This window comes from Pongo abelii, chromosome 10 (genome assembly GCF_028885655.2).
Source record: "Pongo abelii isolate AG06213 chromosome 10, NHGRI_mPonAbe1-v2.0_pri, whole genome shotgun sequence".
Classification (NCBI taxonomy): Eukaryota; Metazoa; Chordata; class Mammalia; order Primates; family Hominidae; genus Pongo; species Pongo abelii.
Window position 1 is genome coordinate 24,163,232 of NC_071995.2, and position 13,863 is coordinate 24,177,094.

Sequence of the window (13,863 nt, forward strand, 5' to 3'; positions counted from 1 at the left end):
GACCCACAATTTTCTCTGGATCCCATACTCCTTAGAGGTGTTCACCTCTTCTTCTGGCTAAAGCCTAGCCTGAGTTTATGTCCCTCTCATGGGTTCAGGATTGAGAGCCTACAACCTGGCATTTTTCTTTCTTAAGAGTTGTCTTGCTCAGTTGTAATCACCTTGCCCTTTGGTTGAGGAGGAGAAATCTCAGGGCCTGGTGAATCTGTTGATCACTGCTCCCACTCGGTTGCTTACATGTCCAGTGCTGCTGGGCTGGCAATTCCTGATCCTTTCAAAATTCAGTTGTGACTGGACAGGCAGTGGCCCAATCATGACATGTGGTTTCAAACACTGGGTATTCCTAGAAGCCTCTCGCACTCCTGGGCTCCTGGTTAGCAATGCCAAACTCTTCTAGCTTTGTTATTTCCTCCTGGGTTGTTATTTCCTCCCCAACCTCAAGCTGGTCACTTTCTGATGGCATCTCCAGGACTGGATTGGGGGAAGGGGTAGATGGGAAGACAGCCAGTTACTTACGCTAGTGTCATTTTTTACTGTGAAGAAAGATGTTTTCAATCTCCTCAACAACTTCACACTTTTCCCACCAAGGTGCCTCTCAAAATGTCACAACCCGTTGAAGTGTGTTTCTTGTCTCAAGTGATTAGCAAGTATCTGGCCTGGTGGCACAGGGAGTAAGAAGAATTTTTCAAGACAGTTCTTCTTGGAAAAGAACTTTTTGTTCTTTCTCTAATAAATCTGCCTTTCTTCATTTACTGTCTTGGAACTCTTACCATTCTTTCTTTCCTTACTGTTCCAAGACAGTAAGGAAAGAAAGGCAGATTTATTAGAGAAAGTAGGAAAATACCTTGCAAGGAAGCAACAGGAAGGTTAGCAAGAAAGGAGCTAACTGCAAAGAGATAGATGCTTGCTGGGGATTTTATAGGATGGTTCTTGTGCTGTTTGCTGAAGAGGGCTTTGTGCAGTACTGATAATGCCAAGGTTGCAGTGAACTAACTTGCGTTTTTCTATCAGCCGAGGGACTGCTAATAGCTGGATGCAGGAAGATTGTGAGTTATATGCGCAGGAGGGCTATGTGTTCTGGATCATGAAGAAAGGCAGACTTACAGCTTAGCTTCTTTCTCTTTTTGCTTTCCTCAGTCCTGCCAGCCCAACTCCCTCTCCCTAATTAAGACTCCACTTTCTCTTTACAGTTTTCCTGCAAATATATAAATAGCCTAGCTCAGTTCCTGATATAAGAGTAGGTGTACAATACAATTAGTCCATTATTATTATTTTAATGTTACTATTTATAGTCACTCAAGATAAATATATATAGTTACAGCAACAGTTGCACTTGATTATGTGACTGGGAGATAAAAAGTGTGTATATACAAACTTGGTTTTAATTTGACGTATGACTGTTCTGTGTATGCGAAAATAAGTCAACAGGACCTGCAATCTGAATTATTTTGTAATATTAATGATTCACTTATGTTATTGTTTCCATATATATTTTTAATTAATTTTTATTTTGTTTATTTATTTATTTTTGAGAAAGAGTTTCCCTCTGTCGCCCAGGCTGGAGTGCAATGGCTCAATCTCAGCTCACTGCAACCTCCACCTCCCAGGCTCAAGCAATTCTTGTGCCTGAGCCTCTTGAGTAGCTGGGATTACAGGCATGTGACACTGTGCTTGGCTAATTCACATATATATGCGTGTATATATATATATATATATATATATACACATATATATATGGTGCAACCTGGAATATATTCCATGATGGCTGTGTAAGATTATAAACTCCAGGCTGTATTAATGGAATCAGTCAAAGACATTTAGCTTAGATGTGAGTTGAAGCCTAAAGTTAGTTGTCAATAATATTGTAGGGGATTTAAGAATTTCTAAACTTTACAACTTTTGTATGGTAAAAAAATTTTTTTTTCTTTTAAAATGGGAAGGGGTATAGAGGAAGAGAGTTAATGTTCAAGGAACACCTACTTGGTGCCTAGTACTCTGCTTGATTTTTTTATATGTGCTCCCATTTAGTTGTCATAACACATACAAGCCAGCTATTATAATTTCCATTTTAAAAATGAGGAAGTTGGAGCTTCAGGAGGTTCCATAATTTGCTCATTTACAAAGCTAAGTGCCGGAGCTATGATTTCAATGTAGATCTGTCTGCCTTTTGTGTTCATACTCTATACCAGTGCTTCTCAAATTTTAATGTGTATGTGAATCACAAGCTAGGGATCTTGTTAAAATGCAGATTCTAACTTTGTAGTCTGAGGGTGGATTAGGATTCTACATTTCTAACATCCTACCAGGTGATACTAGTACTGCTGCTCTATGGACTACACTTTTAATATAAAAGATCTATATCCTGTAGTGACACAATACATATTTAGTTAAAAAAGCATTTTATCTGATTTCCTACTAGCCATTTGGATAGTTGGGTAGGGCTGCAATACCAGTGTTGGGGACCACCACGGTTTCCGTTTCACTGCTGACTACAGATGCACTTCTACCATGACACCTGTGAAATGGTTTTATCTTTTACTACTCTTCTTAGTTCTAAGTAGCTTTTAATACAATGCTCAAGAGCCATTTTCTAATAGGCTTTGTGTGCTGGTCTCCTGTCCCATTTAGGACCCTTTAATATTTAGTTTAAAGAATATTTAGTCTGTGTGTGGACCAAAATATAATCATGTCTAGATTTGTTTCTGTTTCGTGTATTTATACATTAACAGAAGCTGAAGCTTCTTTAACTTCTGTTTATACCTTGCTATGGTCTGAATGTGTCCCCCCAAAATTCATATGTGAAACCTAATCATCAATGTGATAGTGTGAGGAGGTGGGGTCTTTGGGAGGTAATTAGGTCATAAGGATAGAGCCCTCATGAGTGCCCTTATAAAAGAGGCCCCAGAGAGCTGCCTTGCTCCTTTCCACGTGTGAGGACACAGCAAGAAGGTGCCGTCTATGAACAGAAAACAGGCCCTCACCAGACGTTGAATCTTCTGGCCCCTTGATCTTGAACTTCTCAGCCTTCAGAACTGTGATAAATAAGTATTTGTTGTTTATAAGCCACCCTGTTTACAGTAGTTTGTTATAGCAGCCCTCACGAACTAGGACATACTTCCTCCATGGAACTCAGCTAGGATAGTAGTGCTATTGGCCTCTAACTCAGTTTTTATTCTACCAGGTTCGTTTCTAATGGGAAGCTTCTTATGTTTTGTGTACATTATAATCACATATCAAAAAACACCTATTTGTTTATTGATTTAGTAGCCATGTAATTTCTATCTATTCATACTTTCCTGGAAGTGTTGGAAATGTCACTTCATAAAGGATAGAGTGTCTTGAAGATATGCTACTTATGACTTGGTACAGCTGTTGTGCTCTTCAATTAACATTTGGAAACATTTAAAGAATTAAAAAGCTTTCTGGAGCCATGTTCCCAAATGACAGAGAAAATATAGAAATTTCTGTGATGCATTTTCTAAGAAGGGGAGTGATCAGAACATGGCCAGGGTGGCCAAATTTCAGGACACTGTCATGTACAAAGCCACAAACGGGAGCATTGAAACCTCTAGTCACATCTCAAGTTTGGATCCAAGCATCACTATTTTGCTGAGGAGGTATTGAGCTGGGCTTTAAGTTGCTCTAGGGGGGTGAAAAAAGCAAAACAACCCTTTTAAGTCTTTACCAAATGGAAAATAAGGAAAATCCATTCTTAAGGGAAAAAGAAATATAGTTGGTTCAGCTTTTTTTGAAAATGTAGGGGCACAATAGTCTATGTTTTCTTTTAATAGTCAAAAAATTCTGTTAGGAATTATGAAAAAAATTGCCTTCTTAATCTTTATTGGATTTTTAAAAATTAAAAAGTTTAAATGTTTATAGCAACTCAGAAATGTATCAAGAAACTTATCTTTTCCTACTGTTTGTTTATTCTGCACCTTACCCACTGTGGGGAAAGCAAGTTTAAAATAATAATTTCTTTTAATTTAATTTAATTTCTTAATGTTTGGAATAGGAGATATAATCACATGGTTAAAATTTTTAAAGGTATAGTGTATGGATATCAAAACACCAAGTTGCACACCTTAAATATATACAATTTTTATTTGTCAATTATACCTCAGTAAAGCTGGAAAAACAATTCATATGGTACAGAGGATAGATGAATCTCCCTTCCACCTCTGTTCCCCAAATAACAGCTTCCTTTCCCTAAGGCCAATGCATGTTGGCACTTTCTTATATATCTTTCAAATGTATTTTATTCATATATAAGTGCATATTTTATTATCCCCCAACCTTTTATACATATTGTATTATAGAATACAGCATTCGCTGTCTTGTACCTTGCATATTTTACTTAATAATAGATGTCAGAATCTGTACAATCTCAGTATGTAAAGTGTTTCTCATTGCTTCTGTGGTGTGCAGTGTTCCATTACACAGCTGAACCATGATTTGTGAACAGTCCCTTACTGATGGACATTTACATTGATCCACGTATTTTGCTATTAAAACCAGTGCTGCAATAAATAACTTTGTAAACAGGTCATTTTGTACTTGTGTAAGTAAATCTGTAGGATAAATTCTTAGGAGTGGATGACTGGATCAAATGGTACATGCATTTTATATTTGAAAAATGCTGCAAAGTTGCCCTCCCCTGGAGTCATATAAATTATATACTCCTACCATTTCGTAAGAGTGATTTCCGCCCCCCCACAACTTTGCCACTACTTTATGCTTAAAGTTAATCTTGCTACGTGCTTTTAATTTGCCCTTTTCTTTTTATGATTGAGGAGGAGCATTTGTTTAGATATTTAAGAGCCATATTTATTAATATTTCCTTTTTGTTGAATTGTTTATACATGAAAGATGTTAACACTAGTTGAGCAGAAGTCTTTGGGGTCATAGAACTGGATCTTTATTAGGATAATTTCTATAATTTTCCAGAAGGAGAAATTCTTTCTGGTTCTTGCTGTGTGTATCTTCTGTATTTTATTATATCTTTTTTTTTTGCTTATCAAAAGTGGTTTTGGGTTAGATCAAGATCTTATAGGAAAGAATGAATGCCTTTATTCTAAGAGTGCTGATGATTACGCAAGTGTCTGCTGTTGTCACTTAGGATGGTGAGGGTTGTGGAGAGAGGTGGTTTGACATTCAGAGGAAAAATGGCTAAATAAAACTCATGCTTCTCTTGTTTCAGTACCTTAGGCCCTGGGTTGCAGGCAGCTTATCAGAGTCACTGGGATTTAGTTATAAGTAATACATCAAATGGACAAATTCCACTAAAATTTTATTCCAGTAGCCAGGTATGTTAACTTTTTGTGGCAGTTATTTCCACGCTTATGATTGGCTTCAAAATAAAACCAGTTGGAGGTGGAATCTTGCCCTGCTACTCATTCACTGTGTAATCTTGAACAATTAGTTTCTCTGAGCTTTATTTACCTCGCCTATAAAATGAAAAGACTAATACACACTAAGCAGGGCTTCTGTGAGAAGGAAAGGAGATGATGTACTCCAAGCACTCACTACAGCCTTAAATACGAAACACCTGCCCTTGTGATTATGTGCTAAGGTACCCAGACTTACCCTCACAAGCTGTGTGCCCTTGGGCAACTTCCTCAGCATTGCCACGCCTCACTTTCCTCCTCATAAAATGGGGATAATAACTGTACTTCATCAGGTTGATATGTAAAGTGTGTAGCACAACGCCAGACACATAAATGCTCAATAAATGGTAGCTATTTGTTTTTATTATTGTCATTATCATTCTCTTCGGCAATTTTCTTAAGCTTCCTTATCCTGAGCCCTTCTGTTGAAAATTGGCCGGGATGCTTCCACTATTATTCTTTCTCTATAGTCATGCTGTGACATTTGAGTCACTGTATGATTGAATCTGCCAGGCACTTCTCTCAGTTCCGCATGTGGAGATGCGGGGATTCCTGCCGACATCGGCCCCCAGGGACACTTCTTGGGCCTGGGCCAGCGCCCCTTTCTTTTCTCTGAAGAGTCGCAGGGACTGTTCCACCCACTCTCTTCTGGCTGCCACCGCCTGTTCTTCCCTCACGTTTCTCTTCTCTTCAGATCTGGAATAGGACAAAATAAACAAACATTTATTGGGTAGAGGAAGAAAGGAAAAAGAATGCAGATCGTGGTTTCAGGAGAGATGTGCTTTGGAGCTGGCTCTTGCTACGTAGCTTTGCTTTAGTATTCTACATGTGCAAAATGAGAGATTTCTACTGTGTTTTGAAACTGCCCACCAGCTCTAATGTTCTTTGCTGCTCCGTTATGTTCAGAGCTGTATGCAGTGTGTTTGAGGGGCAGTACAGGGACGCATAGGGCATGGTGCTTGCTCCATGAGGAAGCTGAGAGGAAACGCAGCCTAGTGGAAAGAGCATAGGCTGAGTCCAAATGTACTAGTGGTTTGCCCGAGGTGAGTTACTTAAGACTCCCAGTTTCATAATCTCTGAAATGGGTGTTGGATTTAACAGATTTGAGAGTCAGATGGTGTATGACTCAGGGTTCTCCATAAATATAGAGCTAATAGGATTGGTAGGGAGAATTGCTGTGTAGTATTCCATTGGATTAATATACTATAACTTATTTATCCATTCTACTACAGTAACTTATTTGTGTGCAAGGGATACATTCCAGACCCCCAGTGAATGCCTGAACCTGTGGATAGTATCAAACCCTATATGTTCTGTGTTTTTTTCTACATACACTTACCTATAATAATGTTCAATTTGTAAATTAGGCACACTAACAGATCAACAACAATAATAAAGTAAAACAATTAGGTAAAGTAAGGGTTAACTGAACACAAACACTGTGCTATCACATCAGTCAATCTGATAATGAGACTGCTACTAAATGAAATATTTGAACTCTTAGAAGAAGAGTGTTGAATGGTGATTTCTGAGGTTTGGGAATGTTTAGAGGAATGGCAGGTAGTGTATACAGTGTAGAGATGCTTGACAAAGAGATGATTCATGTCCCAGGCAAGACGTAGCAGGCATAAGACTTCATCATACAAGTGAAAATGGCGTGCAACTTAAAACTTATGAATTGCTTATTTCTGGAATTTCCATTTAATATTTTCAGACTGCAGTTGACTAAGGGTAACTGAAACCATGGAATGTGAATCAGTGGATAAGGGGAGACCACTATATTCTTTGTTCAAAAAAAGGTAGATCTTCAGTTTAGTTTTTTTGACTTGGTCGTGTATAATTTACAAACAGAAATTATATATATTTAAGGAATACAACTTGATGCTTTGCTATTCAAATACACTTTGAAGTGGTCACCACAATCAAACTAGTTAACATATTATAATCTCACAAACTCACCTTAAACTTTTTTTGTGTGTTATAAACATTTATGACCTATGCTTTTGGCAAATTTCTAGTATATAATACTGTTACAGGAAAACCCACGCACTATATAGAGAAACATCCCTCCAAACTGGGAAGGAGCCAAGAGACCAAAGAACGACTCAGACAAGTCCAGCTTGGAGAGTACATGCATTTATTAGGACTCGTGCAGGGCACCCTTGGGTGGCAACAGGACAGCTTTGTAGATCTGCCCCACCACCCATCTCTAAGTTGTGTATAAGCTGATTTTCTGGCTCTTTGCATACTGCATGCAATGAGACTGTTTTTCCTGGTATGTTCCGAGGTGTGCTCCAGGATGTGTGAGTGCTCAGGGAACACCTGCTCCTCAGCTGGGCACCAAGGACTTGGCTCACCATCCAGTCTTCAGGGTCCAAGCAGTGGACTTACACCCTTAAGTAGCCTGGGTGGAGAATCCATGACTTTACAAATACAGTAGTGATTACTGCAGTGACCGTGATGTACATGGTGGCCTCCAGAACTTATTCATCTTGCATAACTGAGACCTTAGACCTTTTGATCACTATTTTTTCATTTTCTCTAAACACTCCAATGCCTTGGACATCACCATTCTACTTATCCTTCTATAAGTTCAACTACGTTAGATTCCCCATATGCTTTGGTTTGAATGTGTTCTCCAAATATCATATGTTAGAAACTTAATCCTCAAATTTGTTTGTTGATAGTATTTGGAGGTTGGGCCTTTGGGAGGTAATTAGGCTTAGATAATATGGTCAACATTGGGCCCCTATTATGGTACTGGTGGTTTTGTAAGGAGAAGAGAGACCTGAGCTGGCATGCTTTTGCTCTCTTGCCATGTGTTGCCCTCTGCCATGTTATGATGCAGTAAGAAGGCCCTCACCAGATGCAGCCCCTCAACTTTGGACTTCTCAGCCTCCCAAACTGTAAGAAATATTTTTTTTCTTTAAACATTACCCAGTTTGTGGTACTCTGTTATAGTAGCATAAAATGGACTAAGAAAGAAAATTGGCATCAAGAAGTGGGGCTGTTGCTAATAACACACACTTGAAAATGTGGACACAGCTTTGGAAATGGGTGATAGGTAGAGGCTGGAAGAATTTGGAGGAGCAGGCTAGAAAAAGCCTGTATTGTTGTGAAAGGAGCATTAGGGTGATTGTGATAAGGGCTTAAAAGAAGAAATGAACACTAAGGAAAGTCTAGACTTTTTTAGTGATTTTGTAAGCAGTTATGACCAGAATGCTGATAGAAATGTGGACAGTAAAGGCTATTCTGATGAGGTCTTGGGTGGAAATAAAGGTCAAAGTATTAGAACCTGGAAGAAAGGCCATCTTTGTTATAAAGTAACAAAGAACTTGGCTGCATTGTGTCTACGTTCAAGGGTTTTGTGAAAGGCTTGAGAATGAGCTAAGGCTTGAGAATGAGCTAGGGTATCTGGTGGAAGAAGTTTCTAAGCAGCAAACCATTCAAGATGCTGGATGGTTACTTTTGGCCTCCTCCGGTGAGGTTCAGGAGCAAAGGGATGGCTGAAATGCAGAATTTACAAATGAAAGAGAAGCAGAAGGTAAAAATTTGGAAAATTTACAGCCTGGCCACATAAAGAATGAAAAAGTGTTTGAGTGTGGCAAACCAACCATTTGTTAAACAGACTAGTACTAATAGAAAGGAGTCAGAGGCTATTCATCAGGACAACAAGAGAAGATCCTGAAAGCAACTCAGATATATTTAAAGCATCTCTTCCTGTCATAGGCCTAGTAGAGCAGAATGGTTTCATAGGATGGGCCTGGGTACCCTGTATAAGCTTGCTGCTCAGGGCTGACTCAGGACTCTGTACCCTGGATCCTGATGCGGTGCTCCTTGGTTGCTCTAGCTGTGGCTTACATGGCCCCAGGTGCAGCTTGACCTGTGGCTCCAAAAGGTACAAGCTGCACATTGTGGTGGCACCACATCATAGTTCAAGCAGGCCCAGATGTGGTTCATGCTGCTGCTCCAGAGGGCACAAGCAGTAAGCCTCAGGGGGGTCCATATGGTGCTAATTCTGCAGAGGAGCAGAATGCAAGAGCTGTGGAGCCATGGTGACTTCCACCTAGATTTCAGAGTGAATATTAAAAAGCCTGGGAGCCTAAGCAGAGACTTGTTACAGAGGCAGAGTCACTGCTGATAGCCTCCGCCAGGCCAATGCCAGGCAGAAATGTGGGGTCAGAGGTGGAGCTGCCTTGGGACCTCAGAACTGTACAGCCATCTGCATGCAATGCCCACCTGGGAAAGCTTTAGGCACCAGTGTGCAACTCTAACCTTTGAGGGCAGCCTCATGGGCTAAACCCAGAAAAGCCTTGGGAGTAGGGCTGTCTGATGCCCTGGGGTCCCAACCCCTCAGGTGGCAGCACATGAAGTGAAAGATTATTCTGGAGTCTTAAGATTTAATTTCTCTTCTGCTGGGTTTTGAACTTACTTGAGGCCTGTTTCTACTTTCTTCTTTCCTATTTATCTCTTTTGGAGCGGGAATGTCTATTCTAAGCCTGACTCACCATCATGTTTTGGAAGTAGCTTGGAAGTAGATAACTTATTTTGATTTCGCAGGATCACAGATGTAGAAAATTTGCCATGGGATGAATTGTGTCATAAGTCTCATCCATATCTGATTTAGATGAGATGCTGGACTTTGGACTTTCGAGTTTGTGCTGGAGCAAGTTAAGACTTTAGGACTATTAGGATGAAATATGTGTATTTTGCATGTGATAAACACATAAACTTTGGAAGCTGGGGTAGAATACTAAGGTTTGAATGTGTACCCCAAATTTCATGGGTTGCAGACTTAATTCCCAGATTCATCTGTTGATGACATTTGAAGGTGGAGCCTTTGGCATGTAATTAGAGTTAGAAAAGGCCATCAGGTTAGGGCACCCATAATGGAACCTAGTGGCTTTATAAAAAGAGCAAGAGAAAACTGAGCTGGCATACTCTTGCCCTCTGCCATGTTATAAGGCCGTAAGAAGGCCCTCACCAGATGTGGCCCTCAACCTTGGACTTTGTAGCCTCCAGAACTGTAAGAAATAGATTTATTTTCTTAACGAACTACCCAGTCTGTGGTATTCTGTTATAGTAAGAGAAAATGGATTGACACACCATGTAAGTGATATAATGTAGTACTTATCTTTCTATGTCTGGCTTACTCACTTCACATAATATCATCCAGGTTCTTCTATGTTGTTGCAAATCACAGGATTTCTTCTTCTTCTTCTTCTTTTTTTTTTTTTTTTTTTTTTTTGAGACAGTTTCGCTCTGTCACCAGGCTGGAGTGCAGCAGTGCAATCTTGGCTCACTGCAAGCTCTGCCTCCCGGGTTCAAGCGATTCTCCTGCCTCAGCCTCCTGGGTAACTGATTTCCTCCTTTTTTAAGGGCTGAGTAATATTTCATGGCGTGTATCTTTCTCTATCTTTATATCACATTTTATTTATTTAGTGATCTGTAGATCACATTTTGTTTGTTTCCTTATCTTGGCTATTGTGAATAATGCTTAAATGAACATGGGAGTGGAGATATCTCTTCCAGATACTGATTTAACTGCCCTTGGATATATACTCAGTAGTGGGATTGCTGGATCATATGATAACTCTGTCTTTAATTTTTGGAGGAACCTCCATACTATTTTCTATTTTGAGTTACTTTTTTTTATATGGTGTTAGATAAGGTTCTAATTGTAGTCTTCTGCATGTGGATATCCAGTTTTCCCAACACCGCTTATTTAAGAACCTATTTTGGCCCCTTTGTGTGTTCTTTGCACCCTTGTCAAAGAACAGAGAACTGTAATAGCATGCTGCTTTTTTTGTTTTTGTTTTTGTTTTTTGAGACGGAGTTTCACCCTTGTTGCCCAGGGTGGAGTGCAATGGTATGATCTCGACTCACCGCAGCCTCTGCCTCCCGGGTTCAAGTGATTCTCCTGCCTCAGCCTCCCGAGTAGCTGGGATTACAGGCATGTGCCACCAAGCCTGGCTAATTTTGTATTTTTAGTAGAGATGGGGTTTCTCCATGTTGGTCAGCCTGGTCTCGAACTCCTGATCTCAGGTGATCTCCCTGTGTTGGCTTCCCAAAGCATGCTGTTTTAAGCTGATAACAACTTAATGTTAACTGCATAGGAATACTCTGCACTTTACTGTTCACCTCCATTATGTAATTGATGTCAGATTTTACTTTAAATATTTTGTTTTCTTTAATAAATTTCTGTGGTTGGAATTAATCCTACTTTTGTCTTCAAATTTATATACTAGTGTTTAAAGTGATTTACATGTCAACATTACAGTATTACAATATTCTGTTTTTACATTTACCTTTAGGATGAAATTTATAGTTTCATATGCTTTCATGTTGTTGTTTAACATCTTTTTATTTCTATTTGAAGGCTCCCTTTAGCGCTTCTTGTAACATGGTTCTGGTGGTGATGACTTTCTCAGGTTTTTTTTTTTTTTTTTCTGAGAAAGTCTTTATGTTTCTTTCATTCTTAAAGGGTATTTTACAGGTAAAGTATTCTTGGTTGGAAGATTTCTCCCAGTACTTTAAATACATCACCCTACTCTCTTCTTGCCTGCAAGGTTTCTGCTAAAAAAAATCTGCTTATAGTCTATAATGGCTTCCTTGTGACAAGTTGCTTTTCTTTTTGGCTTTCAAAATGCACTTTGGTTTTGATCTTTGACAATTTAATTGGAATCTGTCTCCTTGTAGGTCTCTTTGAGTGCAGTCTATTTCAGGGCTTTGAATCAAGATATCTATTTTTATCTTTTGATATCTATTTTTATCTTTTGAAAGCTTTAACCATTATTTCTGTAAATAGGCTTTATGCCCTTTCTCTCTCTCGTCTCCTACTGGAACTCCTATAATTTGCATATTGGTTTGGTTGCTTGCATCCCGTAAGTCCCATGAGTTCACTCTTTTACTCTTTTTTCTTCTGTTGCTTTGGTTAATTTCAAATGGCCTATCTTTGAATTCACTGATTCTTTCTTCTACATGATTGATGTGTTGTTGAAGCTCTGTTGAGTTTTTCAGTTTAGTCATTGTATTCTTTGGCTTCAGAATTTCCATTTAGTTCTTTTTTATGGTTCTATTTCTTTATTAAACTTCTCATTTTGTTCATGTATTGTGTCCCTGATGTGTTAACTTGTCTGTGTTGTCTCATAAGCTCATTGAGCTCTTTAAGATGATTATTTTAAATTATTTGTCAAGCAGTTTAGGAATCTCAATTTCTTTAGGGTAGGTTTCTAGAGAGATTTGGTTTGGATCTATTTCCCCACCTATATCTCATGTTGAATTATAATCCCCAAGGTTGGAGGTGGGGTCTGGTGGGAGTTGATTGGATCATGTTTTCTCATGGTTTAACACCATCCCTCTTGGTGTTGTCATGGTGATAGTGAATTCTCATAAGATCTGGTTGTTTAAAGGTGTGTGGCACCTCCCTACTCCTTCCTCCTGCTCTGGCCATGTGAGACGCCTCACTCTCTTTTTGCCTTCTGCCATGATTGTATGTTTCCTGAGGCCTCCAGAAGCAGAAGCTGCCATGCTTCCTGTACAGCCTGTACAACCATGAGCCAATTAAACCTATTTTCTTTACAAATTACCCAGTCTCAGGTATTTTTTTATAGCAATGTGAGAACAAACAGATACATAGAGCTTTGTTAGTTTCCTTTGGTGATGTGATGTTTTCCTGATGCTTTATGATCCGTGTAGCCTTGTATTGGTGACTGTGCATATGAAGGTGAAAAACTCCTCTTCCAGTGTTTACAGACTGGTTTAAGCAGGTAAAGTCCTTCTCCTGCCAGGTCCCTTGACAAACGGTACTGTCTCTGGGATCACAGTTGAGCAGGGCTGGAGCTGGGCCGTGTGGCTGCTGCCAGGTCCACAGTAGGGTCTGTGGTAGGCCTATTATTGGGGTCATAGTTGGGCATGATTCTCATCAGGTTACCAGGTAGATGAACTTGCCTCTGAGATTGTGATTGAGCAGGGCTGGAGCTCGGTCATAGGGTTGCTGCTGGGTCTGCAATCAGGTTTGCAGATGGTGAGGTATAAATCTGTGTGGTTTCCCATGGGTCTCTGGATGGGTTTCCACCAGGTCCTTGGGCAGTTTCCTGGATAGGAGGATTGCCTCTAGGACTGCTGTAGAGTGGAGCTGGAGCTAGTTTCACTGGGCTGTTTCAGGTCCACACTCAGGTCCAAGGTCAGTGGACCTGTTGGGGCACGAAGGGCATGGCTCTTGCTGGATTCCTGGGCAGGTAGAACTGCTCCTGGAATGAGGTAGAGCGGGGCTGGGGCAAGGTCAAAGGGCTGCTTCAGGGTCTACAGTTGGAACTGAGGTCAGTGGGTCTGTTATTGGGGTCACAGATAGACATGTCCCCCACCTGGTTCTTGGGTGTATCCATTTGACTATTGAGGGACATTGGGTTGTTTCTAGTTTGTGGATATTAAGTAGAGAGCTGCTATAAACTTTTCTGTAAATGTCCTTTTCTAAACA